This window comes from Pteronotus mesoamericanus, unplaced genomic scaffold, assembly GCF_021234165.1.
Source record: "Pteronotus mesoamericanus isolate MK-2021 breed Mesoamerican mustached bat unplaced genomic scaffold, CSHL_Meso_final contig_1018, whole genome shotgun sequence".
NCBI classification, from domain to species: Eukaryota; Metazoa; Chordata; class Mammalia; order Chiroptera; family Mormoopidae; genus Pteronotus; species Pteronotus mesoamericanus.
Window position 1 is genome coordinate 2,451,792 of NW_026555002.1, and position 26,905 is coordinate 2,478,696.

The 26,905-nt window shown below is 61.8% G+C and overlaps 1 protein-coding gene across 2 annotated transcripts in view; it reads right to left on the reverse strand.

Annotated features, from left to right (window-relative positions):
- Nucleotides 1-26,905, reverse strand: part of SH3BP4 (SH3 domain binding protein 4) — a 71,585-nt gene that overhangs the window by 20,705 nt on the left and 23,975 nt on the right. For both annotated transcript variants that reach the window (XM_054571277.1, XM_054571270.1), the window contains exon 2: nt 14,573-14,650. The gene's annotated coding sequence lies outside the window, so the exon portion shown is untranslated. The remainder of the gene's footprint in view (nt 1-14,572; nt 14,651-26,905) is intronic.

The following is a 26,905-nucleotide window of genomic DNA, read 5'->3' on the forward strand; positions in this document are numbered from 1 at the left end:
TGCGGGGCCCATGGCAGAACCAAGCCAACAAACGGGACGGCTAGAAAGAGCCAACAGGTCCGGGCCGGCTGGGCCTCTCTGCAGCCTGGGCGACAAGCGGGTCGCTGTGCCCCGCGCTCCCCACGATGAAGACGCGGCAGCTCTGCCCGCTCAGCCTCCGCCTGCCGCCCGGCCCCAAAGGCCCGGCTCGGGTCCCCAGGGCCTCGCGTGGTCTTCTGGTGTGACCCTCTGTTTCCTCACCTGATCCTCGGTCAATTACTATAAACTATCACCGGTGTCTTCCTCCTCCTCCTCAGGCTGCAGCGGGGACTAGCCTGGGGCGGTGACGCGGCGCAGAGGAGACACCGCGGTTTGGAGTCAGACCCAAGGGCCAGGCGGACGGCATCACCGGCCAGGCCAGGGGAGCGCACGGGGTCCCCCCACAGCCGTGTGCAGGACTTGGACGAACGCCCGCCCCTACACGCCGCAAGTTCTGCTTGGAGGAGGAGCCCGCATTGGTTCAGAACCAAAGTCGCCCCTCCTCACCTGGATGACCCCCGCCCCCTTCATCAACAGGGTCACTTTGTCCCCAGTTTGAAACGCCACAGACAGGCAAGTCCCTCAGCTCCCGGTGCCTCCAAGTCCTCCTCTGTACAGTGGGGACGACACCCCTCCCTGCCCCTCCACGTGCCTGGTGCTTAGCGAGGTGCCAGCATCAGCCCCAGGCAGGAGCCCCGGTCCCGGCGCCGCCAACACTGTGCACGGGGGCCTTTGGGGATGGGGGCCGCCCTGCAGACTGCGGGGCGTTGGGCATCCCTGTTTCCAAACAACCTGAGGTGTCTCCAGCCGTTGCCACACGTCCCCTGGGGGCCAGAATGGCCCCTGCTGAGGACGGCCGCCTTCGGTGAGGCCGGCACCAGCCTCGTTACCCACCCTCCACATCTGAGCACCTGGCCTGTGCGCTGCGCTCCCTCCGGTTCCGTTCCCCCCCATCTCCGGGTCAAGGCCCGGCCTGTCCCCGCCTCCCTGCCACGGGCACACCTGTGCCCCAGAGGGCTCCCAAAGGACGGCTTCCCCGCCCTGGTTCTGATGACAACCACCTGGGGACACTTTTAAGCAATACTTTTACTTTCAGAAAGCTCTCAGGAAGTTCTCACGAGTCGACAGGACCCTGCGGGCTGGACCCACTCAGCCCCACCCCGGAGAATCTACCGCCGCCCCTCCACTGAGAACCCAGGCCCCATTCTCATAGCCTCGGGGCAGACGGTGGTCCGAGACACTCCCCCGCCTGCCTTCCCTAGGCCCAACCAAATCCTCTCTACCCGTACGCTCTCAACCCTTCCCCCAGGCCCTCCAAAGCCCCACTCTGTGCGTGTGTTCCTTGCAAATAAATAAATAAATAAATAAATCCACGGACTCAGCAGCCAATCTACCATCTGCTCCGTCACCCCTCCCCCACCCCCGCCAGGGTCCTTCTGTGTGGGGCTGCTGACTCCGGCCTAACCTCCCATCGGAAACCCGAACTCGGCACGCTCGGCCAGGCCTGCCGCTCCCCTGGCCTGGAAGGTTCTCGCCGCCTCTGCCGTGCCGGGCCAACCCCGTCCGTCCCCCACGAGCCCCTCCAGCCTGCTCTGCTGTCACTGACCCCCGACCCCCACCCCGAAACCACGAACGAAAAGGGCAGCGACGCCTTCCGGGTGTTGCACACACACCCCGGAGTCAACACGCCTGCTGCGCGAAGCTCCCGAGGCCGAGTTCTTCCATCGCCGGGCACCGAGCACACACAGAAGGACACTTGAAACGACGCGTCTCCATCGGCCGCAGCCTGGAGGGCCCATGTGACACACGTCTGCTCACCAACAGGCGACTTATTCTGGAGTGACGCCCAAAGCCCACGCTGTGGGCCCGGTAGCAGGCGGCCCGGCGTGGCCTCCGGAATTCTGGGACCCTCTCGCCGCCCGGAGGCCTGCAGCCCCAGGTCCCGGTGCGGTCGCCGCTGCGTGCGGCAGGGCCTCGCCGCCCTGCGCACGGAACTGGCCCAGCTGCCCCTCGCTGGGCATGCGTCCAACAGAGCTTTGTCCTGTGCCAGTCCGTCAGCGAGACCACATGAATACACAGCCAGGCACCCGCGTCACGAGGGGCCCAGGAACCCAGCGCGGAGCGGCCCCGCGGGCACCTCGGCCTGGACCGTGGCCACGTGGACCACTGGTCATGAGGAAGAACACCCTTTCCAGTGGAGTCGGTCACATGCCCCACTTAGAGACACGAGAGGTGTAAGCGCATTTTGGAGCTTTCTTTGTGTGAGACACATACAAACACACACACACACACACACACACAGAGGCACAGACAGAGACACACAGGTAACACACTCACACCCAGGAGAACAATAACAAGGACAGAATCCTGGCAGGTAACTCATCAAAAGAACTTCAGGGACCATGTTCTTAACCACCGCCCTCCTCAGCCGGCCAGCGGAGCCTCTTCCGATGACCTGGCTGTCCGGTGAGGACCCTGAGCCACTCACTGAGGCCGTCACTCACTGAGCTGTGCTGTGGCACAGAGGGGCTGGGACCCCCCGCGAGGTCCAAGAGCCTCTGCTACAGCCACGGCGCCTGCTGCCCCTCCCGGCCAGCTCCCCTCGGGTGCTCTCAGTGGCTGCCACCGCCCTGGGACCCCACGCTAGAGCAGAAGGGAAGCCACTGGTGTCCACGACGTCCCGCCCTGGTCCCGCCTGATACACCCCCTCTGAGTCCACGCCGCGGCTGTGGCCGCCAGCCCTGGCACCCCAGGTGCCCCCACGGTCGGATCTCGGGAGCTGACTGTGACTGTTTAACTGTGTCTCCCCAGGCAGGCCGTCCACTCGGGGCCGGCACGGACGGCGCCTGTCTTTTGGCTTCCCTGACCCACCCCCCACTCAGTGCCTGGCGCACCGTGACCGCCACTCAGTAAGAGGTCTTCAAACCAACGAAGGGCTCGGGGTGGCTCTAATCTCACTGCACGCAGATGCGGCTGCTTCTCCCTGTGCGTCTCGGGCAGCTTTCAGTCCTGCCAACCTCCAGGCGATCCGGAGCGGCGTCTCCCTTAGCTGACGTTGTTAACTACCCAGGCGCTGGGCGCTTGCCAAGCACTGTTCGCGCTAAAGGCCCCAGGAAAGACAAGACCATCCCCACTCCCAGCAGGCCCGTGGACGCGAAGTCACAGACAGGAGTGACGGCAGAAACCGCGAGGCCAGCAGCGCCGCACGCACGCCGCCGTGCCAGTCCTGTGCTGCCCTCGAAGGGGGCGGGGCCTTACTGGAAGCAGGATCCTGGTGGATGTGATCGGGCTGAGATGCGGTCCCACTGGACGCTGGTGGGCCCTCCGCCCGATCACAGTGTCCCTAAAAGAGGGACTCCGGCTCGAGACTCGGCCCCACGGAGCAAAGGCGGCCACGGGAAGACGGACGCAGAGACTGCAGTGATGAGGCTGTAAGACAGTGACTCCTAGATTTCGGGAGGGACGGGAAGCTGGAAAAAGCAAGGATGGCTCTTCCCAGAGCCTCGACCCTGCGGGCAGGTTGGGTTCACGCTTGTGGTCTTCCTACGGTGAGAGGAGGCAATTCTGTTTTGTTTTGTTCTCTAACTCAGCACCGGAGAACATTCTTCCTCTCTATTTAGAGAGAGGGGAAGGAGAAGAGGAAGGGAGAGAGAGAAAAACATCAATGAGAGGGAAGCATCAACTGGGTGCCTCTCCTACGCACCTCTGCGTATCGCATGCGCCCTGACGGAGGACCGCACCTGCAACCTGGGTCTGGGCCCTGATGGGAATCGAACCCACATCCTCGCAGTTACGGGACAAAGCGCCAACCAACGGAGCTGCACGAATCCGGGCCGTTTCTGTTGTTTTAGGCCACACAGTCCTGAGAAACTAAGACACCCAGTGACAACTGCTGGACACCGCGTGTGTGTCGCGCACGTGAACATCGTGGCCGCCCTGTGAGACAGACAGCGCTGTCAACTCCACGGTGTGGCCTGAGGTGCAGGGAAGCCAGGGGACTGTTTCCCCAGCGCTGAGCCGCAGCGTCCGGGCTGCAGGGCCCAAGGCCAGAGCCCAGCTCAGGGACCAGATGGATCAGCGCGTATCGGAGCAACTCTGAGGACACACGCTGTCCCTCCACCCGTCCGGACGGCAGCCTGGAGCCTGGAGGACCCCGGGGCTGCTACGGCGGCCGAGCAAACAGCCCTGCCAGAGTGTCTGCCCCTGCGTTTTTTAAAGCAACGCGTAAATGAGCAACCCTCGAGTGAGTCAGCTGGGCTTGCTCAGCCCCCGCGGCAGGTCGGTACCGGGCAGAGATAAAGAGACTTGAACCGAAACGACAGGTGTCCCGCAGGACAGGGCGTGCCCACAGGCTCTGCACACAGACCACGTCTTCTGAGAGCTTGGTGTGTTTCCCTAAGTTTGACGGTGCCACCAGGAGAGGCCCAGGGACAGGGAGCCAGCGTGGCCTGGAGCCGGCCGGGAGACCCCTTCCTCTCGGCGCTAACCGCTGAGCCCCGGAGGATGGTTACTTACACAGAGAAGACCAGCAGGACCCCCCGGGGAAGGGGAGAATCGCCGGCCGCGGAAGCAGCACCGCGGCTCACACCGCGTGTCCAGCCCACTGCTGGCGACACCTCCTCTAGGCCCCTTCCCTGCAGGAGGGCTGTGCTGTCGGTCACCGGTCACCGGTCACCGCAGAGCCTTGGCCGAGAAGCCAGCAGCCCCGGGGGCTGGGGCCCCCGTTCCTGCAGCCGGGGCTCCTGATCACCCTCCCTCCCGCGGGCCCACGGCCCCTCCTCCTGCGTCGCCGGCCCTCACCTCCCCTGGGAGCCACACTGCTCCCACGGGGGCTGGACAGGGCCCCGAGGCGCCCCCAGCCCTGAGACGGCCTCATCCGGCAGCTCTCAGACCCCTCCCCTGCCCTGCCCCTACCCCTACCCCTACTCTGCCCGCAGCTGGTCCTGCCGCCTCCCTTCAGGGATTTCTGCTCCTCTGCCTGCCCTCTGGGGTCCAACGTCCCCAGGGTCCATCCTCACCTTCTCCTTAGGGGCCTCGCCACAGCCAGGCCGCCCCCGGGGACGGGAAGAGGGCAGAGGGCTGCCTAGTCTCTGCCGATGCCCAGGCCCAGGCCTCTAGGGCAGCACCGTGCACAGAAGAGCTGCCCCCAGCCCCTCACCCCAGACACCTCCTTCCCCCAACCCCTCAGTTCTCTCCCTGGAGCAGCAAACTTTTTCTAGAAAGCGATGTTTCCGAACCTGGCACTACCGGCCTTTGGGGCCTGAGCATCTTCCTGGGGGGCGCTGTTCCGTGCCTCGCAGGATGGGACCCGTGTCGACCCACCGGGGCCGCGGCACCGCCGACCCTGGTCGTGATGAGCGCAAATGCTCTCCCGTCGTTGCCCGTGCCCCCGGCGGACGCCAGAGGGCCGGCCAGGGGCCACCGTGGGCTCTGTGGGCCACTCGGCCACTCCCTGAACCCCTGGGCCCTGCCTTGGAAAGGCAGGCGCGGCCCACGGCGGGGCTCCACCCAAACCTTCCCCACGAACCGGCAGCACCGGCCGCACCCCCGTCCTCGGGGGCGGGGAGGGGGGCTCAGTCCTGCCTGGGTGCTGGCCTGCAGGCTGAGAGCCGCGCGACAAGGTGGAGAGAGTGGGCCCGGGGTCCGCAGACGGCGGCCCGAGGCGCCTGACGCCCTGGCTGCCCTTGTCCCGCCGCCTCCTCTGGAATGTTTTTGTAACCGTTAAAATCCATTGCAACTGAAAGGGAAATATGTCCCATAAACGTGTGACGCCACAGATTTCTGGCTGGTCTTAGGTACAATGCCCTGAAGGAAGGAAGCAAGTGGCCCTTCTGAGATTTTCTGCACGCGAACATGTCCATCCCCGAGGGAGGGAGGGAGGGAAGGAAGGAGGAAGGAAGGAAGGAAGGAAGGAAGGGGGAAGGAAGGGAGACCCTACTGGAACAACGGAGGAAGAGACAGTGGACGCGGGGCAGGGCTCCCACCTGCCACCTGCCACCCGCGCCGAGTAGGGAGGGGCGGCTTTCTCAGGTCCCCTCCCCGGCCGCCCGCCCCCAGGACAGGGGTAGAGGCTGGAGCCAGAGGGCTGGGTGGGAGCAGCAGCAGGGACGCAGCCGGCACTGGGCACCTCACCCCACCCTGCAGGGACGCAACCATGGGGTTCCGAGCCCTGGAAGGAAGCTGGAGGCTGGGTGCAAGGGGGCCCCAGGGTGGGTCGCCCTTCCAAAGCCAGCAGGCCCCGCCTCCCCTCTCCCTTCCCGCCCCTGTACGGTGTGTGCGAAACTTGCACACTCGGGAGCCAGGAAGGTTCAGGAGACACTGCTCCTTCTGAGGATGCCCCAAAAGGCACGGGACAGGAGCGGTCAGTCCAGGCTGTGGACACAGAGACGCAGAGAAGGCTGAGGACCGACTGGGCCGGTGGCTCCCCGGCTCGGAGGAGCTCGAGGTCTGTGGGGTGAAGGCCGCCGGCCCCGCAGGGGCATTGTCACTGGGCAGGGACAGTCTGCGCTGTCACTTGAAGAGGCAGGACAGGAAAAGGACCAGATGCTCAGATTAGCGTCATTTTACAGATGTTAAATAAAGGGACAAATTACAGAGGGGCGTGTGCGTGTGGGGGACAGGGTCCCTCGGCGGAGGGAAGGGGGAGGGCGCCGGGCTACGCTGCAGGGGTCCCCGTCCTCCCGCGCCCCCATCCGCTCCGTTGGCCGGGGCTGGCAGGAGGGCCTGCACTCAGACCCACCCACAGCCGGGGCAGCCCGGCTGGCAGGGACACAGGGTCAGAGGGACAGACCAACAGCAGCCAGCACGGAAGAGGCCCAGAGGGCTGTTTTCTCAAAACAAGCCTCCCGTGTGCTCTGACGCAGGCGACCGGGGCCCCCCTGGAGAGACCCGGCCGGGTCTGCTGTGGACACCCCGCAGCGAGCGGCACCCCCCAGGTCCCTCGCGGTCCTGGCGTTGCTGTGTCAACACAGAGCTGAGTGAGCCACAGGGACAGCAGCGGCGGGCCTGCGTGACAGCGGTCCATGCTGGTCCACGCTGCCGGGGCTTCCCACAGCGGGCCAGGCCTGGCTCTTGGGGATTTAGAAAACACTGGGGACAGGCATGGGAGGGCAGGAGTCACAAGCTGGGGGTCTCTCCAAGACCTCTTGGAATGGACACCAACATATAGCACGTCCTGGCCACACCACTCACGAGAGCCAGAGGATGCGACGGCCCGGGTGTCCCGCGCCGAACACGCAGGCCGCCAAACCGCGGTCGGTCCGCCCTCCCAGAGCAGCACGGCCACGAGGGGAAGGGAACCCCGACACGCGCTGAGACGCAGGGGGAGCTCTGACGAGGTGACTGCACGGAGCCACCTGTGAGACGCGCCCGGAGCCGGCCAACCCGGGCAGGCAGGGCCGTCGGCGGTCGCCAGCGGCTGCTCACAGGCCCCGTTCAGGCGGCACAGCGTTTGGAACCAGACAGAGGGCGTGGTGGCGCCACTTTGTGAATAGACTAAATGTCACTGAATAATGTCACTTTGAAACAATCGATGTTGTGTTCAGTAAAAATGTTTTTAAACAGGACCCTCGTAAGGAAGTAAGGTCACCCTAAAGGGGCACAGCACAGGACAAAGGTGACCCACCTAAGTGTCATCTTTGTGTCATCTAAGTCCACCCAGGCCCTCTGTGGCCTTCTGCCTCAGCCGGGTGCCTCCTTCCACTGACGGACAGTTCTAGAACCCTGATAAGCCCTCCACCCAAAGGCCGACCCCAGGCCTGTGGCTCCGGGGACCCCGTGTGAGGGCGGTGAGGTCCCGTCTGACCTCAGTCAGCCCCTGGTCAGCTCCCCGTCTGTGCGACGAGGTAACAGTTCAGGCCTGGCGGGACCCGCCCCTCCCTGAGAAGATCAAGGACAAACCTGAGTGCTTTGCAAACTGGAAACCGCTGTGCAACATGTGGATATAAATAAAACGGCCACAGAGGAGCTCGCCGAACTCCGGAGGCGCCGCTCCTCTCCCCAAAGCCGCCGCATTGCCAAGCCCACGACCCCGGGGCCGCGCGCGCCATCGCTGGCGACCCACCTCTTCCCTCGGGGAGCCAGTGCCCTCGTTCTCCGCAAGTGCCGCCTCGAGGCCTGCGCGCCGTGTAGCCCGAACCGTTCCGGACCCTGTGTCCCGTCACCTACCCACAGACGGCCTGAGTCACCTGGACCCCAGGTTTCCAAAACCACCTGGTGAGCCCCTTTGATGTTCAGGTTTCATCCAAGTGCAACAAAAACCCAGAGATCATTTTCATAAGCCAGGTCTGCCCTGCTCTGTACATGGGCAAATAGTATCTGGACTGAGTGAGAAAACAAAAGTATTAAACAGACGAAGGGAATGCAGAGTTTTAACCGGTGGCTGCCAGGCTGAATCCTGGTGTTCGCTGAGCACTCCAGCCCGGGGGAGCCACTCTGTTCCTCTGTCCGAGTCGCCCCGATTTGCTCGCCTCCCAGAAGGGAAGAGCCGGCCTCCGAGTCGGGCCGCGAAGTTTTTTGAAGGCACAAACCCTCTGAGGATCCAGACAAGGGCCAGGGGCTTTGTCTAGAAAACCGTCCACATCGGTAAAACTTCGCTGCGGACCCTCTAAAAGGACCCTGCTGCTGAGAGTCCATTAAGGTGAACGCACCTCTTATGTTGCTGATAAAAATTATGTTTGCCCCGGCCCAGGTAGCGCAGCTGATTAGAGCATCGTCCCAATATGCCAACATCGCGGGTTCGATCCCCCGTCACAGAACATATCAGCATCAACCAACGAATGCATGGGTAAGTGGAACAACAAATCGATGCTTCTCCCCCCGCCCCCGCCCACATCCTCCTTTCCTTCTCTTGAAAAAAAGTAATTAAAAAAAATTATGTTCCACAAATTGGACTCCAGACCACTGTTCTCGTCGCAGGACATCCCAGGCCACCCGGAGCCGCGATGGACGCTTTCTGAGTTCCAGCAGAACCCGAGGGCAGTGAGAGGGGAGGCACCCGCGCATCCCAGCTCCTCTGCAGGCACACTGAGTGCAGGCGGGTTTATGGGCAACGACAGAGGAGGGAGGAGGATTGGGCCGTGTTTACTGAGAGCAAAGTCCAGGGCTGCCAGGGGAGGATGGGGAGACGGGAGAGGGACAGGTGTCCCGACCACACGCAGCCAGGGCGACGGCCCCACCGCACAAGCACCGCCAGGCAGCCCCCGCCCGGCGCTGACGGCAGAGCGGGCCGACCCGGATCCGGCGGACAGTGGACGGCGGGCTGTATCAGGAAGACACCGTGTGACCTCGGACAGCCGCCGGCTGGTTAAGTCTGCTTCCTCCGCCAAATGCAAAGCTGGCCTTCCGAGTCCCTTCCCACCCCTGCGCAGGGTGGAGGGGGTACTGGCTGCACCGCACGTGTGACCCCAGGTCCCGTGTCCCCCCCAGCGGGGACAGCAGCATCTCGGCTTGCCGACCGCCTGACAAACGTCAGAGCACGCACGCCAGAAGGCCCGGGTCAGTCCAGCTCGGCCCTCCCCGAGACCAGCTGCTCCCCGCCAGCAAAGAGGGGCCCTGAGCAATTCCCACTACCCGGCAGGTCGTGTGAGTCCCTCTTTGGACCCTCGGACCGCTGGGGCGACCTGGGGTCAGGAGGGCAATGTGACTGAGAAATGGCATGAACCCAAGTGTCAAGGCAGGCCACCCCCCGGGCCACACCGATGTTCAGGGCCCTCAATAATGACAGCAGTTGGGGGTCCCAGAGAGGTCACGTGGCTGGCCCCAAGGGATGGGGCTTCGGCAAAACCAGGGACAAGGAGGGAAGGAGACGGGCAGGAAGGCGGGGAGGGAGGAGGGCCAGGAAGCTTCCGCATGAGCCCAGGTGAGGACGAGGCACGCCACCTCCTCCCTCCCCTGGCAGAACCAATGGCCGTGCCTCCCTGGCCCAGGGGCGCCCCAGCCTGGACGCCCCCTGGCCCTGCCCCCACCCCCTACAGACCAGCAACAGACACATTCACAGCCTGCCAGCTGACACGCAAAGGCGTCCAGGACTGCTGTGCTTGGCTGCGGGCCATTCCCGGCCAGGTGTGTTTGGAGTGAGCCGCGGGGGCCAGGTGACCAGGGAGAAGCACAATTCTTGAAGAGCAGCTTCATTTCTCAGATCCCGGTGCCCAGGCCCTTGGCGGCCTGCGGTGCCTGATCCCTGACCCTCCCCTGTCTTCTCTTGAGCGAGTCTGAGCGCCTATTTCTTTTTACCTCTGAGAACCTTCTGAGGCTCCATTTCCGCAGGGGAGGACACTGAGGGCCAAGGAGATGAATGTACGCAACGCACGCTCAGGCGCTCCTAACGGAAAGTCCCCTAAAAACAGGACCAAAGCTGCGAGTGCCGTGCCTTGCGGCCAGTTCTCTGCCCCAGGAATGAAAGGCCTTCTCTCCACCGCCTGCCCACCCGCCCTCCAGTGCGGCGAGCCCAGTCCACTTCACATAATGAACTAACAAAGGGGGGAAACGCCAGCCCCAGGGACCGGAAAACCCGGGCTTTCTGATTACATTGGACATTTCTTTGTAAGTCTGAGCAGGTTTCAGTGAGAGACTGGAAGGCTCTTAAAATAAACAATGGTGGACTCTTTCTTCACTCACACCTTTTATCTCCAAAGCCTCAAGAATGTTAAAAATTTCTCCGCATCCTGCTCTAATAAGCGTGAAGAGGCAAGGCCGGCGATGAGGCCCAAACGCGCGGCTCTTCGGGACGCCAACGCCCCCGTTTGTCTGGCGTGTGGCGGGGTGGCTGGGGGCCGGCTCAGGTTGCCGGTCTGACCGCAGGCCCCAGGCCTCACTCCTGGGGGGCTGGCAACCTCCCGCCTTCAACGGCGGCCCTTTATTCACTGAAGCGGTAACAGGTGACAGATTTTAATGCAAAGGTTCTGAAAGGGGCTGTGTAATGTCTTGGGTTCACGCAGGGCTGTGGGGTTCCCCTCCCCGGGTCCTTGGGGGGTGGTCAGGCCTGGGGACCACAAAGGGATTCTACAGCGGATCCGACCACAAATTCCCAACCCGATGGGCCAGGGTGGATAGTCGTGCCCACGACCCAGGACTTCTGAGTGGCTTTATCTTTGCCTGAAGCAAGCCCTGTCCATTGTTTCGGTGCATCTAGGTTAGCACGCCTTTGAAACAAGCCGCAGCCAGCAGCCAGCAGCCAGCCTCGAGAGAGCTCGGAATCTTTCAGGCCCTCCGGTAACTCAATCTCGCCTGGCTTTCTCCCACGCCGCCCTGTAATCCTCCTTAGGGTCCTTCTTTAATTCCAAATGTATAAAAGAAGCTGCAAACTGTCATTCTCAGTAAGCGTTTTGCTCAGTCTGTCGAGATCTTGCTTCCAGGAGTGTCCTTTGTTTGGCTCCAATACGTTTTTATCCAAGTTCACTACAGGTCTGGACGTCCCAAGAGGAGCCCACACATGGCAGGTGCGGAATCGGTGCTTTTGGGTCACCTGGCTAGGGACAGTCCCTGCAGGCCTGGATGTCTCGGTGTCAAGGACGCTGGCCTTAGCTGCTCTGTCCCAAGGACATCTGAAAGTCGGGATCGCCCCGACACAGACCAGAGCCCTAGTCAAACCTCAAAAGTGGCGCCAAGGAAGGAGGGAAGAGGGTGCTGGAAGGTTTATTCACGCGTGGGATTGGGCGTTCCCCGGGGTCATGGGCGTGGAGAACCCCAAGATAGCACTGGTTATACAGCACTGAACGCGCTGAACGCCAGCGGAGGTGACTGCCGAATGGTTCACTGGGTGTCAGTGAAACTCACAGTCAGAAACGTCTGGAGATCCCCGGTCTGAAAAATAACCCCAGAAGAGCCAACGTCTGTCAGCGATTCTCCATGTGACCCAGACAGAGGGCGCCCCCTCAAAGAGGGGACAAGTCCAGGTAGCCGACGGGGCCCTCCTCTGAGATCAGCCAACTCATTTCTTAATTCCATCCTTGACGTTCAAGTCAATGGATGGTTCTAAGAGAAATGGATTTCACCGGTTTATTTTTACCCTAATAATCAGCGGTGCGGCTCACGTTTGTGGCTCGTACGACATCTGCGCTGGCTGGTGCTGGCCTTGCGCCCGCCGCCCCAGGTGAGGGAGGCCGCAAGGGAGCAGCGGCTTGGGGCGCACAGACATGGGCCCCAGGCCTGGCCTTTCTCCTCACTAATAATGGCCTTCCGCTCCTGAACTCTCTGAGCCTCCTCCCCTCTCTGTGACGTGTCCCAGGCTGGAGCAGACACGACAGGCTGAGGGTGCCCCGCTGAAGTGCCCTGAGCCGGAGAGCCGTGGAGACAGGCCGGGCTCCCCTCACCGAGCGCCGCCCCGAGGCGCTATTGGGCCAAGTTCCACTACGCCCAGTGACGCCAGCCATTCGCACTGGTCTGGGTGTGAAGGGCACTGGGGGGACGTCCCCTCTTCCCTGTGCCCTCCCTCGGCCCATCAGCTCGGGCAGCAGCGTCCACATGCACCTAATAAACTCTTTCTGACGATGATCACTACAGGTCAAGGTCCGGACCCCGAGCTGCAGGAATTAACATGCAAATCACAGAACGAGGCACCGGCAAAGCCTGGACGTAGAAATTGAAACCCCCCGGGAAGCTCCATCTCAGAGTGAACTTGAGACAAATCAGATCTTGAATATTAAGAAGCACAGAGAAAACACGCAGTTATGTTTCGGGGTGGGGGGGAAGGCCACAAAACGTGGTCGAATGTGTCAAGACACTGCTTTTGCCACGGCCAGTGATGGTGACTTTAAATGCTGGGGCACAGGCCCCCTCTGGCATCTCCCAGGCAGGTGAAGGTACGCCTCCCTCTCCAGGCTCCCCGGCGTCCTTTATGCCGGGACGGGGACAGAGGGCAGGCGCTGGCCCGTCTCCAGGAGGCCAGGCTGGTCTCCTTCTCTTGTTTTCTCTTCCCAGATATCTCGCTCTCATAAGCCTGGCTTGGCGCCAGAAAAAGCAAACCACGTCAATGACACCCAGGGAACTGCAGGGAGGGGGCCCAGGCAGGACCCCCGTTCACCTCCTTCCGTCCAGCCCCGGAGGGGGCCTGCTCCAGGCAAGCTGTGCCCCGGGCTCAAAGGGGAGGCCACGTGGGCCCACACAGGAAGCCGCGGAGCACAGCCCACTGGTATCTCTCCAGTTTATCTAGAGAGAAGCACCGCGCTGCATACTTGTGTTTGATTTCAAAAACCCCAGCACCATGCTGCATACTTGTGTTTGATTTCAAAAACCCCAGCACCCGGGCCAATACCAGGCCCAAAGAATGCTAGGAATGTGGATGCCTTTCTCTGGGTCTCGCCGCCACCCAAACAGACCGCAGCCTCCGGGCCAGGGGGCCGCACTTATAAGGCAAGACCTGCAGGAGGCTGCTCCAGCGGCCAAAGTATTTTAAATCTCCGAGACCTCCGGGCCGCTGAGGACTGGCCCTGGGACCGGAACACGTGGAATTCTTCCCTAATCAAAGCCCCAGGTTCTCCCCTGAGGACATCCCAAACATTCTTTCTGGCCTAAAGCACTGGTCAGTCCTGGCGAACAAAGACCCTTGAAGACAAAGAAAGTGGGGACTGGGGAAAGTTGGGACAAAATACAGTCTTCTCGCCCCTCCCCCAGCAGAGGACTGGGTGATGAAAGACAATCCTGAAATAACTCCAGCAGCTCCCTCTTGACTCAGAGCGGCTGTCACGGCTCAAACGTGGGCCTCGAGGAAGCAGCCCAGAGCGGCTCCGCCTCCCAGCTCCTCGCTGCCCAGCTTTATGCAAATGTCCATATTAACTCCGTCCACAATCCTTTCACCTGGGAGGAAAGGCTCTTTGTGGTTGTTCTAAACACAGGAAGGCTGCAGCCTCTGATGCTGAGGATCTCGCGTAACCGACTTCACAAAGGGCGGTTTCCTTCTATCGCCGAGAGAACAGCCAGAGCAGCCAAGAAAAGAGCCGAGAACCTTCTACCAGGATAGCATTTACTCTTTCCTATCTGCTGCGGGTGCCAACGGCCTCCAGTTATTCCTCATGAGCACTGCTAGTGCGTCCTTTGAACATTTCTGCTCTTGTAGTCCAAGGACAAACACTGTCCCAGCGGCCAGCGGGGGCCCCGGAACGGCGGGGCCTCCTGGGCTCCCTGGGCTTCCATCGCGTCACCGCTGGCCATTGTCTGGGGGCGCGCACCCTCTTACGTTATAAGAATAGTCCATTGTGTGAACACAACAGGGCAGCCAACTTGCGCTTCGCCCGGTTCTGGGTAGAGCAAGAACATTTGGGGAAGCTGCAGAAAGTAAACAGAAACGAGGGGCTGTTCTGGGAACTGTGGCGTCAGGTGCACCGGGCGACACCTGACCTTTCCGTGAAGACAAGGGCCGTGCGGGAGACGGTTGCAGCGCCGTGAAAGGCCAGGGGCCATTGGAAGCTTCCGGAAGGTGCTTCTCCCCCTGGAGCTGCTCTGCATGTGCATGGGGCTCACCTCCCCACACACGTCTGTGCACCTCGGTCAGGACACAGCGGCCTCCACGCAGCAGGCCCAGGTGCGGCGACCCACCCTGTGCGCATGCACTGCTTACCTGCAACAGGCCACCAGCTCCTGACGTCAGAGGCGGCGTCCTGGGACCCGGCCCTCCATCCCGAGAAGAAGGGAGAAGCTGCAAGACAAGACAACGAGGGAACCGTGACTAGGATTCAGGCGCACTCAGCTCAACGCCCCGCGTCTCCGCTTTCCCGCCAAGGCTCGTCTGGAGCAGCTACACGCACGTGGGCAGGCAAGGACGGGGTGGACACGGCGAGGTGGCGCCCACGTGCCCGTTCTGTCCCACCTGCAGGACCCTCTCCTAGAACCGCCCTCCGGGACCCCCACAGGGGGAAACGGCGGACCCGCACTGCTCCCAGCTGCGGAGGACGCTCAGGGAAGGGCCTCCCGGGCGGAGCTCCCGGGTCTCCGAGGGCTTCGCTGAGACTGCAGGGCAGCCCCTCGGGCCCCCATGGGCGTCCAGCACCCTGACTGCCCACCCCCCAGGGAGCCCCGACAGGGACAAGGGCTCTTCCTGCTATTCCTGCCCCAGTGGCGCGCCTCCCCTCGCCTGCCGCTCCGTCCGCTGCACACACTGGCGCTGTCAGCGCAACCGAAGAGCCGTATGAGCTGACCCCCAAACACATCCCGTCACCTTCCAGCAGCAGCGGGGCTTCCTCCCCACAGGGCAGGGTCACGAGGCGGCGGCTCAAGTCGCAGGGCGCAGACACGGTTAAGTGCAGAGCCCACGTCGGTGACAGATCCCTAAACAAGGTCGACAGCGACAAGAGGGGAGACGCACGGAAGGTCACCCACCCCGCAGTCCCCTCCAAGCTCCTTGCACCCAGGCTGATGTCCTGCACGGGATCCCAGGGGGGCTCTGGACTTCCGAGGGGCCCCAGGCCTGGTGAGGCTGGGACACGGGAGGCAGGAATTCCGCTCTGGACACCTTCCCTGAATCAAGGCCACCGGGCTTGCAACAGGGGCGCCAGGACGGCCCCTCCTCCATGTAAATATTTCACATGCAATTAAATCGAGCACCGTGACGCGAGAAGACAAGGATGATCCCCCGCTGAGGTGGGACAGCGGGCTGGTTTCCAGGCCGCCATTCCCCCCGCCCCCTCCCCGGGGCTTCGACAGTAAAATGATCCCAGCTGCACAGAAAGGCGGGAGGGCGGGAGGGAAGGAAATGGCCCAGAGGGCTGCACCGTGTCGCACGGACACAGTAAATCCTGCGGTCCACGCAGGCCTTCCAAAGGTACAGCGATGCGAGCAATCCCGCGCGCGGAGCGGAGCTGCATCCCAGCTGGGGAACCCCGCGGGGAAGGTGGCAACGTGAGGAAACACATCCCGACGGGACAAAAGACGATTTCTTGAAGGAGGTGGGAAAATGGGGGCTGGGGAGAGATGCTCAGGACACGGGACACAGGGGCCGCTGTCCACCCATCGCCTTTTATTTCGGACGCCCGCCGTGTTGCTCACAGGTTTTCAGAAGATTCGGGAGGTTCTGCCCACTTCGGAATATGCCTCACAGTGCTCGCAGGAGCCCGAAGGTTCCTGCCAGGACAGGGCTGTTGAGAACCTCCTCCCGTTAAAAGGGGGAAAAGGAACTGAAAAGGCACCAGAGGAAGTGAAACTGAACAGCAGGGGCCTCTCCAAAGCAGATTTATGGGTGCTTTTCTGCAGCCCCAGTCTCCAGTGTTTCCAGTTTATTCGACAGTGAGTGTGCGCTTTTTTCCCTGGACTTTCCAAAGGGACTCCCCCCAAGTCAGCAGGCCAGCCTGACAGCTGGGTGCCTCCTTTCCTTCCTACCCCGACCCCCTGCGTCTGGGCTGGCGAGGCCACCGAGCCCCCCGCAAAGAGCGCGTCCTCTGGAGCACCCACCCCACCCGCGGCCCGAAATGGGCGGCAGCGGCCACCCCGCTGCAGACAGACCGCGGCCCGTCTGCATTCCCGCGGCTGCCGGGCTTCCCCCTTCACCAAGGGCGCTTCCTGGCCGGCACCCTCGTTCACGGCTGCCTGACGCGCCCAGTCCCTGGGCGTCTGCGGTCGGGCCCTGCACGCTCTCTGGGGCTCTTCACTGGTTCCTGCCAGGACTGGTGGACAGAGGGCTTTCCTTGCAGCCCAGGCCTGAAGCTGAGCTGTGCCTCCTCCCGGGACCCCTGGCAGGGCGCCGGGTGGGGGGTCCCGGTAAACTCGCACCCCATGCCCGACGTGGGCAGACCCAGAGCTGCCTGACCAGGCTGACCCGGAGACAGCAAGACGGCATGCCGGACTTTGGGCAGGGACGGGGCACAGGTGGAGCCCTCCGACACCCTGGCATTGGTGTGGGGGCGGGGCAGGGGTTTGGCTGCGAGCGGTCTTGCCGGTGAGGCCCGGCACGTGTGGATCTGGCGGGCAGGGCCGGCTGCCATTTCCACCTCCCCCGCTCCTTGCCCTATCGCTCCGAGAGCCCCAGGTTTCCGCACATGCCAGCTTTTCCGATAGGCAAGCAGGCACGATCTCCCCAATGACCTCTTCTCCCGAGGGGGCCTCCATGTACCGTGTGGGTCCCTGTGCCCTCCCAAACCATGCAGGATTTAGTGCGCGATCCTCAAGTCTGCATCAAGTCCCAAAGGCCGCAAGACGCCAACTTCCTCACTGTGTGTGTCTGGGTGCGTCAAGGAACGTTGATGCCGTCATTAGACCAGATTTGGGGGAAGTCTCCGAGAGCCACAGAGCTGTCGAGAGGCAATGCCGCGAAGACAAGACTCTGTCACCTCAGGGGTCTCCAGAACAAGTGTCCTCTACATCCAGTGACAACAGCTGCGGCGCCGCATGTGCATCTCTCAGAAGCGGCTCTAGCAACAGCTTACAGCCCCAGCCGGTGACGCAACTGCAGAGAGTCTGTCAAGGCTCGGAGGGTAAACCAACAATGAGAGGTTCACAGACCTTAGAAAACTAGTCACGCAAAGACAAATGACGACTCTGTCCCAAATTCTCATCCTCTGACAGTCACCAACAAGACACCCTTCTCCTCTGCTATAGATGGAATTCTGCCTCCCACAATCGTATGTGGGAGTCCGGACCCTTGGGACCTCAAAATGCAACCTTATTTGGAGATGGGGTCTTTGCGGAGGTAGCAAAGTTAAAACGACGTCATGGGGCGGGGGGGCCTTAATCCAAGTCGACTGGTGTCTTTACAGAAGGGTTTGAAACCTGGAGGTCGACTCACGCAGGGAGACGCCACTGGGCCTTGAAGGCAGGAACCACCCCGGGGTGGGGGGACGCCTGGCACAGTCCCCTCCAGCCCCGGAAGGAGCCAGCGCTGCCGACGCGCGACCTCAGACTTCCAGCTTCCACTCCCGTGAGACTGGAAGCCTCTGCCGTTTAAGCCGCCTAACCTGCGGTCCTTGTTAGGGTGGACCTGGCACATCGGCCCACCCTCACTGCAAAATGGAAAAACGGATTCTCCTGCCTGGCCCGACCTGGGGGCCGCCGCGCCAGCGATGGGTATAAAGAGGCTCCGAACACGCCTCACCTACAGGTGGACCCGTGCCAGCCCCACCAGGAGCGGGTCCTCGTGGCTGGGCCCCGTCTCTCAGGGCAGGGCCCGCACAGTTTCCCGATGCCAGCGAGCTCCCCGAACTCCATCCTCGGTTCTGACGCCCTTAGAACGGGCTCAGGGGCCCGATCCGCTCACTCGCCCAGCACAGTTCTTCACGGGTAGAGGTGAAACAATGCAGGATGGCTTTGGGCCAGTGGAAGGCTGCGGGGCCTATTCCTTAGGATTCCAAGCTCCTGTGACGGACGCGTACGGATCCAGTGGCCAAAGGGTCCCCAGACCCTGCACCTGCTCGGTCAGGGCTGGAGTCTCCCCAGGGCAGGAAGGGGCTCTCCTCGCCCCCAGCCCATGCCCGGCAGCGCCACGGGAGAATGGGAAAGTGGAACCTCGTAAATCCTTGCCCTGTTCGAGAAGCAAGCTTGGGCCTGTGTGGCCAATCCAGTGTGTCACTGGGTCCTTGTACAGCCCACGAACGAAGGCTGTTTTAACTTTTTTAAATAGTTGGGGAGAAACGCAAAATAAGAACAGTATTTCGTGATGTGAAAATTTTATGAAATTCAGCAGTGTCCCTAAGTTATCCTATGACAGGGCCACGCCCATGTGTTCACACTCTGTCCACAGTCCTTTCGTGCATCCAAGGACAGAGGGACTGTATGGCCCACAAAGCTGAAAATATTCACCATCCGGCCTCTTCTAGGAAAAGCACACCGACCGCACGCTCTACCAGGCCTGCGGCAGACAGCCCAGCCCAGGCCAGGCCACGCGGGCACAGCACATGGGCACGCATCCACGGCGCGTGGCTGGAACCAAAGTCCTGGCCGCGGGAGCAGACGCATGAGAGGCAGCACCAGGGAAGGAAAGGAAACGCCGGGAAGGTGTCAGGGGTGACTAGGCACGGAGACAGACGTGGCCTCAAAGGCAGACTTCACCAAGTCCAAACTGTCCTCTCGAGCTGGCTCCCCGGCCAAGAGGGAAGGCAGTGCCGGCCTCGGCACACGGGCCCCCGCCGCCACGCTCCGTAAGGATCCACCTATGCAAAGCGTGCTCCAGACAAGCCTGGATGTCATGGCCTGGCCACAGACCCTAAGTTTTTCACGGCTCACGGTGGGAACTCGAAGAAAGCCAATTCACAAAGTCGAGACGGTAATGCTTGAGAAGACGGGCACAGCCTTTATATTTAATGCTATCAAAGCCAACGGCACAGGAACAGCTCAGGAAAACAGCGTTTCAGGATGCGGTGGATGTTACAGCCAAGCCAGAGTGTCTGACATGCCCCGCGCCTCCCCCACCGCCGCGCCCCCCGTCCAGTGGTGAAACTTTCTTACGCAAAACACGGGGCTGGTTCGCTCTCTCCCCAAGTGACGTAACACCTCACGTTGGCCCACGGATGTGAGGAGGCACAGCCTCCCCTCTGCCCTCCTGTGCTGACTGTGCACACAAAGGGGGGACTCGCCGAGAGCCAGCCAGACGCCCGCCACGGCTTCGCTGTGCATGTCCACAACCTCGCCATACCTGCGGGCTCCCACCTGGGACCCGCCACCCACCAAGTCAGTGGCTTGGCTCCCCGTGCAGCTGGCGTTTCTGACCGCCTTTCCTCCCTGGGGGAGGCTTCTGTCTGTGCGGGAGACAGGAGGCACCAGGCGTTAGCGGTCCCCTCTCAGGGAGGTGGACGCCCACACCCGTGGCCCAAAGCCACGCCCTCCTCCTCCACAGGCCTGCGCCTTTTCACAGAAATTCGTATGATTTAATGTACACGAGTGAGTGGCCACAGTGAGACCCGAGCAGCCTCTGCGACAACCGAAGTGGAGTATTTCAGAAAGACCGGACACAGGTGAATCACTAACCCTGGGCTGGTGCCCTGGGCCGCATGAAACCCGGGCGGAGAGAGGAATGAAACCGTGAAGAGCTCTGCGCTCAGCGTTTACCCAGGGTCTTCACGCTGTTGCTTGATTTTACACTGGAGATCAGTGGACGCATGCGCCTGTTAGCTGTGTCACTACGGTGAACGAACTACTGTCAATGACACAGAAATGGCCTTCACTCGACGTTAGGGAGACCAGAAGATAAACACCCATTGGGCTGCTTTTCTTTTAAAAAATAAAACAAAACTAAACATTGTTCTTCTTCCAGGCTCTGACGGCGCGTGGCTGGAACCAAAGTCCTGGCCGCGGGAGCAGATGCACTGTCCAGTTTCCCGGGCACTTTCCCAGTTGGACCTGGCCCCCATTCCGGGCTCCACCAGGGTTCTTGTTAACCGCCACGTGAGAGCTGAGGGAGGAGACCTTCCTGGGGAGGCCTTAGACTTCTGATTCTGACCCGGAACTTTCTCTGGGACGACGCAGGGGACGGCAGCAGCCCGGAGCCGCGCGTGGAGTCTGGGTCATGGGAGGTGGTGGGGCGGCAGGACTCCATGATGACCCCGCGGCGCCCCATGGGTTCCGTGTTGGCTCTGCCCTTTCCCTGTGACCTGCGCTAAGTCCCTTCCCCGGGCTCTGGGCCTCAGTTCCCGCAAGCGGAGAGAGAGCATCCCCACGGAACGTGGCTTTCTCCTCTTCTGTCCTCCCCCCCTGGCCTCCGAGGCGTGACGGGCCCTCTGCCTTTTTCTTCTTTGGCACGTTAAAGGCCAGACACGTAGCAGAAACCTCAAGAAGTCCCAACATCCGAGGGGGGCGGCGGGGCTCTGCGTTGGCCGGCTCAGACCCCTCCCCTGCAGGGCTTCCTCAATCGGACCGCCAGTCTCCACGCCCGGAGGCCTGCGGGGGGGCCTGAGAAGGCGCATTTCTCACTCACCCCCAGGCGATGGCGAGGCTGTTGGTCCCCAGACCACACCCTGGGAACCACTGCTGGGGGCACATTTGCAAAGGAGAGAACTAAGGCTCAACGGTTTCAAGGACGGACCGAGGTCAAGGAGTGGGGAGCTGGGGTCACGCCCAGCGCAGTGGGCAAAGCCTGCCCCCCGGGGACTCCGATCCACAGAATCATGGTCCAGTGCGAGGCAAACAAAGGACGGCTGAGCAGGTTGCGGTGAGACAGGATGTCTCCGAGGGAGGGAGGGAGATGCTGGATGGGGTCCCGATGTCGCACTTCCTTCTTCCTCTCCTTCCATGACCGATGTTCCAAAACCTCCCAAAACCTCCCCCGTCTGTTGGTGCAGGAAGAAAGTCAAGATCCCGCCTGGACCAGACACAGGGAGTTTCGGGATGAGTCCCAGGACAAGGCAAGGCACAAGCGGTGCCCCCACCAACCTTAGCTGAACCAGGACTCGAATGCTGGCCCTGCCACTGAATGCTGTGGCTGCCGGTGTCCTCGGCGGCGGGCCGGGTGGGTGACAGCAAATGATGCTGTCACCAGGGTCCCCAGCTGTGTGGCCTTCACGGGCTGTCCCCGAGCAGGACCGCCAGCCATCTGCCCTCTTGGATTCCCCTTCCTGGGGTCAACTCTTCACCCCGGCAACCCGTCACCCTGGCAACAGTGAAAGGGGCAAAAAGTGGGGAAGAACGCAGCCCTCTGCGGCTCAGAGTGGCAAATCCCATTCCCTCCCATACCTGACTCACCCCGGGCGGAAGCCCTCAGGGGTCCCCTTCGCCTGTTGAGCTTGGCAAAGGGGGAGCGGGGCCTCGTCTGCCTGTCAGGACCATGGAAGCCGCCACCGTTTAGAAAACCTTACAAAACCTAGCCACTGCGGTTAGGTAAAGGGCAGAACTCCGATTTTACAAGAGCATCAGGGAAGTCACAGGCCGTCTCTGTGCATGCACCTCACAGGGCGGCCCTCCCTCTTCAGACAGCAGGCCACGCCCCCAGCGCACAGACGGACTCGGACGGACTCGGACGGACGCGGGGTCAGGAACAGAACCGCGAGAGCCAACGCTTTCTGAAGCCCAAGCCCTGCGTATGCTTATAAGAGGAGCATTCCGTGTTTTTAAACATTTCCCCCCAGTGAACCCTCCGTTGCGCATCTCTCCATCGAGACAAGCGCCATGTTAGCCAGAAATGCAAGGCAGTCCCCACCCCCAAGGGATAGCCTGCTTTTAAAACAAGGTATTTAAAGAAAAAAAATGCAACCTTCAAAAAAAAAAAAAACCCAAAACTTGTTTATTTCTTTTTAATTAAAGAACGCAGACGTCAACGGGGCTATCGAAGGCCAGCTGGGCACCGGCGCGGTGTGCTTTTCGGGTGACGTTTCCATTGGTTGTCACGGGGGCGGGGGGCCAGCAGCCCCACTGCCAGCAAGGCTGAGCGAAGTGCACCGCTGCGGGGGAAGGCAGGTCCCTCCCGGTCCCCTGAGCTCCCAGCACAGGCTGGAACGCGAGCGGAAGCAGGGCCCGGTCAGAACACAGCAGTCCGGGTAGTTATCAAGGGGCAGGAGAGGTGGGCTCACCCCCCACCAGGACCCCCGCCCCGCCAGGGACTGCTCCAGGTCCCGACCGAGTCCTCCCTCCGTCACAAGCCACCGTCCTCTGGCAGGAAAGATTCGCACGGCTACAAACGCAGAGCGGCCCCTCTGCTCTTGCTCTGAGGGGCAGGAGGCTGGCACGGTGCATCCCTCCGCCATCCCACGTGGCCTCCCTCAGGCTCTGTTCCCCCAGACCGACAGCGGGACCGGCAAGCTCACCGAGCACACGCGTCCTGCTCTCCGGGGGGAAGGAAACGCGGGCACTGAGACAGGAGACAGGGCTGCAGGCGCCGAGATACGCAGCTGCTCGTGGACAGAACAGGACGGGGAGGGAGTCCTGGATGGAGAAGGGGCGCCCAGGGCCCAGCGGGGGGGCCCCTCGGCAGACGGGGCTCCCAGCAGGTGTCAGGAGAGGATACCGGGCGCCGGAGCTGAACCCCCCTGCGCCTGTCCCTGTGCCCCCTCACCCTCCCCGCCAACACACGGGAACTCTCTCTTGATCTTCCGGGCACCTTCTGCTTCGCTGACAGCTGGTGACCGTGAAAACCGACCAGGGTGGGGAACACCTGCCTCCCCGGGGACCCCCAGGGACCTGCCAAGCCTGGGCTTCGTGAAGACCACACAGTGTGGACCCTGAGTGGGGGGGGTGGAGTCTGGGTGTCCCCCTACAGCAGCCCAGGCCTCCGCGCCCGGGCCCCCTGTCCTGAGGAGGGCCGATTCGTGGAGGGTCCCCAGCACTCACGGTGACCCTGAGCTCGGCACCCACTCGGCCTTTGCTCCCCGCCCCCACCTCACGCTCCCGGTTCCCCACTCCTGCTTCGGGAGGCCGCCCCTCCCCCCAAAACTGGCCCCCGGGTTCCCTCCTCCGGCTCGGCATTTGGGAGGGTCCCAGGCCAGAACGGACGACCACGTGCAGCCAGCCCCAGACCCAGGGCCTCCGGCAGCGTGGCGTCAGTGGGCGTCCCGGCCAGTCCCGTGCACAGCCCGGGAATCTTTCGCAGCGTGAGGAACTCCCGTCTAGAAAGCTGAGGAAGTATTTTGTTCCATCAGCAAGATACACTTAAACCCAACTAAATCTGGAGAAAAGCAAAGGGTATTTATACTGCAGCTGACATTTCTGCATTAAAAATATATCATTTCCCTGCGGCTTCCAGCCAGGCCCTGAGAGCCCCCGGCTCCCGGGGGCTCCTGGACCCTCAGCCGGGCGGGGGCGGGAGCCCCAGAGCGGGAAGCCCCATGAGTTAGGAGCTCCAGTCGCGGACCCTGAGGGTTTCTGCTCCAATGCCACCCCCGCAAACCCCCAGACCTCCGCGTCACTCCCCCACCCCGCGGCTGCTCTAACAAACTGCCACCTGTGCGGTGACTTGAAACACACATTTATTCTCCGCCAGCCTGGAGGTCAGAAACCTGAACCCAGTTTCACTGGGCTACAGCCAAGGACGGGTTCTGAAGGGAGGCTCCATCCACCTGCCCCTTGCGGCCTCTGGCAGCGCCAAGTTCCCGGCTTCACTCCCTCCTCCACCTTCGAAGCACGTGGCTCTAGTCTTGGTCTCCATGACCATGTGGGCTTCTCCTCTGTGGTAATCTTCTCATGCTATGCTTTTAAAATGACATTTGTCACTGTATTATATTTAGGGGCCATCTGGATGATCCAGGGTAGTCGCTCCGTCTCAAGATCCTTAAATTAAACACATCTGCAAAGTCCTCTTCGCCATATAAAGTAACAGCCACAGGTTGCAGGGCCCAGGGTGTGCGTGTCTGTGGGGGCCTATTCAGCCGGTGACACTCCCAGTGAAAACCAGCACCCGCCTTCGTGCCCCACTCCCTCACTGTGGCTCCACACCTCGCGTGTGACATTTCCTTGTCTACTGTTTGTTCGTTTCCTCTTTTCTCCCAGAATAAGTGCTCCATGAAGGCAGGTGGTTCACGTGGGCTACCTGGAGCATAGCAGACTCTCCGGCAGCTGCTACAGAGCCCCCGAAAGCAATCAGCACGGTAGCTCTGGCAGGTGGACCTGTACGGTCTGGGGGCAGGAACGCACCCACCTCATGTGCTGCTGTATCCCTCCCCCAGGTCTGCACCCGGCACACAGGAAGTTGCTCCATTAGCAGCCGAAGCTGGTTCCCAAACATGAAACGAAGTGCCCAGGTGCCTGGGGTCCAGCTGCACGTCGGCTTGCCGCCCACGGGGTCCCAGGCGCGTCCCTCCCCCAAGCCCACCGCGCCCTGCCTCCCCTTCCGCCTCCCTCTCTGCTCAGGACCACGACGTGCCCGCTTCCTCCTGCCACTTGCCCATTTCAGGGCTCTCCCGACCTGGCCCTAGCCCACCTCCCGCCTCCTCGGCACCCCCTGCCCACCCCTTCACTCTGGCCGGGTCAGCCCCCCACAACCCCACGCACACCCCACGCCCTCCTGCACGGAGCACGCCTTCAAGGCCCGGCCCCCACGCCCACGGCCCCAGGTCTCTGACGACTCTCCCACGCCCACCGGAGGACAGCACTTCTGAGCGGGCCAGCGCAGGTGACCTCACGCTGGCAGGTGAGCTCGGGCTGCGGGCTCCTCGGGGGTGAGTCTCCGACTTGCGCTTCCACTTCCCAGTGCCTTCCAGCCCTTGGGGCTTGCATCAGACGGCCCGGGAGGTCAGGCCCCGACTGGGCACAGCATGTTCTTGACTGCAGGCTTCGCCGCGGCAGGACGGGCCGCCAGCCCAACGCCTGCGCGAGGACGTGTCCAAACAGAGAAACAGGTAAACCCGGCGAAGCCGCAGGTCTGCCCACAAGTGCGCCAGCCCACGGGGAGCAGGCGGGGGCCCTCCCCACCTGCGAGAGGCTCAGGCAGCACAGGAAACCAAAACCAGGACCACACAGTACTGTGGGGGTGGAGGGAACGGGGCTGGGGGCTCCAGTTACATCTGAATTTTAGATACCCAGCACTCTGATTAGTGTATGTGCGTCCCATACAGACACTGCACCTGGGTGTCTTGCAGTTTTATTTGCTACACCGGGGACCCCCAGGGGGTACGGGGTGCCCTGCCTGACCATATCACTCAGAGGGGCTTCCCAAGACGGCAGGCTCAAGGGGAGAAGCGGAACGTGGCCTTGGGGGGCCAGTGATCAGGAGCCAGGTCTGCCATGGGGCCAACGTCTACACAGACTTCGCTAACAAAGGGCTGCTCTCCCGAGATTTACTTCTCATTAAAGAGCTTTTTTAAAAAAAGGCAACCTTCCTTGCTAGCTGTAAAAAAAAGGTGGCTCCAACGCTCTTTTTCCCTTCCAGCATAATTCTGCAAGAATCCACAAACAAAGCCACAGCCCGGCAACAACAACGATCACCATGGAAACAGATCACCTCCATCCCAGCACCGTGACTTCACCTCCCGTTCCCGCAGACCCGGCGGCTGCAGAGCGGTACCAGAAGAATCCTTGTGAAAACAAACACCGAGCCGCGGAAGGGCAGGAAATGGAGCAGCTCTTTCTAATTTTAACTTTCTCCAGGAATGCGTTTGCTCTCAGAGGCTGGGTACAGGCTCTCCAGACCCCGGCATTCCTGTGGCAAAGCCGGCAGCCCCCAGATTCCACAACAAAACGCAGGCTGAAAGCGCCTGGCAGAGGGAGGGGCCCAAGGTGCAATGCTGACTCATAGGTTCTCCAAAATGACTAAGAGGCCAAACCGCGGCATTTGAACAGGAAAGCACTCCCAGACCGGAGCGTGAGCCACAGAGGGGGACAGCGGGCGTGGACTCCGCCTCAGGAAGGCAGCGGCAAGTCATTACGATAAGCAGGAACCCAGGCATGAGGCCAACGACGAGGGGGCCACGGGCCAGAACTGGGAACACCTCGAAAACAAGCCTGCCGATTATCCCCCTGGGAGAGGACGCAGAACGTGCCTCATTGGATTTTTAAAGCCCACGTGGCCAGGCGACAAACTGGGAGGCAGCCTTTGCCATGCCCGCAGCCCAGAAAGGCTTATTTTCCAGAAAATTCAAAAAACTCCAATTCAATTAAGAAAAATGGGCCAAAGCCGTGAAAAAGGTCTTTGCATCAGAAGAAACCAGCAGAGGCAGTAAGCATTAGTTTATGGCTAATAGTAAGGAAAGGAGGAATTTAAAAACGAGTCAGGTGCCTACTGACACCCCCCCGACCAGACGTCCCCCCAAAACGCAGCAGCCCGGGGCCTCGGCCCCTGCCACCTGGGGCTCTCTACACAGCTGCCTGCTCCCCCAAGACCAGCAGGGCAGAACACCTGGTATCAGGAAGAAAGTCACCCACTTAATCGAATCCTGGAATGGCCTCCCTCCCGTCTGGTGGCTTCTGTCCGTTGGAGGCAGGTTGCTGGGCGGCCACTTCAGGGTGGGAACCCCACAGGGTGTGACCCTGGGGAGGTGGGATTGAGGGGCCACAGGAGAGCTGGCCTGCCACGGACAGGGCACCGTCCCATGTATACAGTGGTTATAAA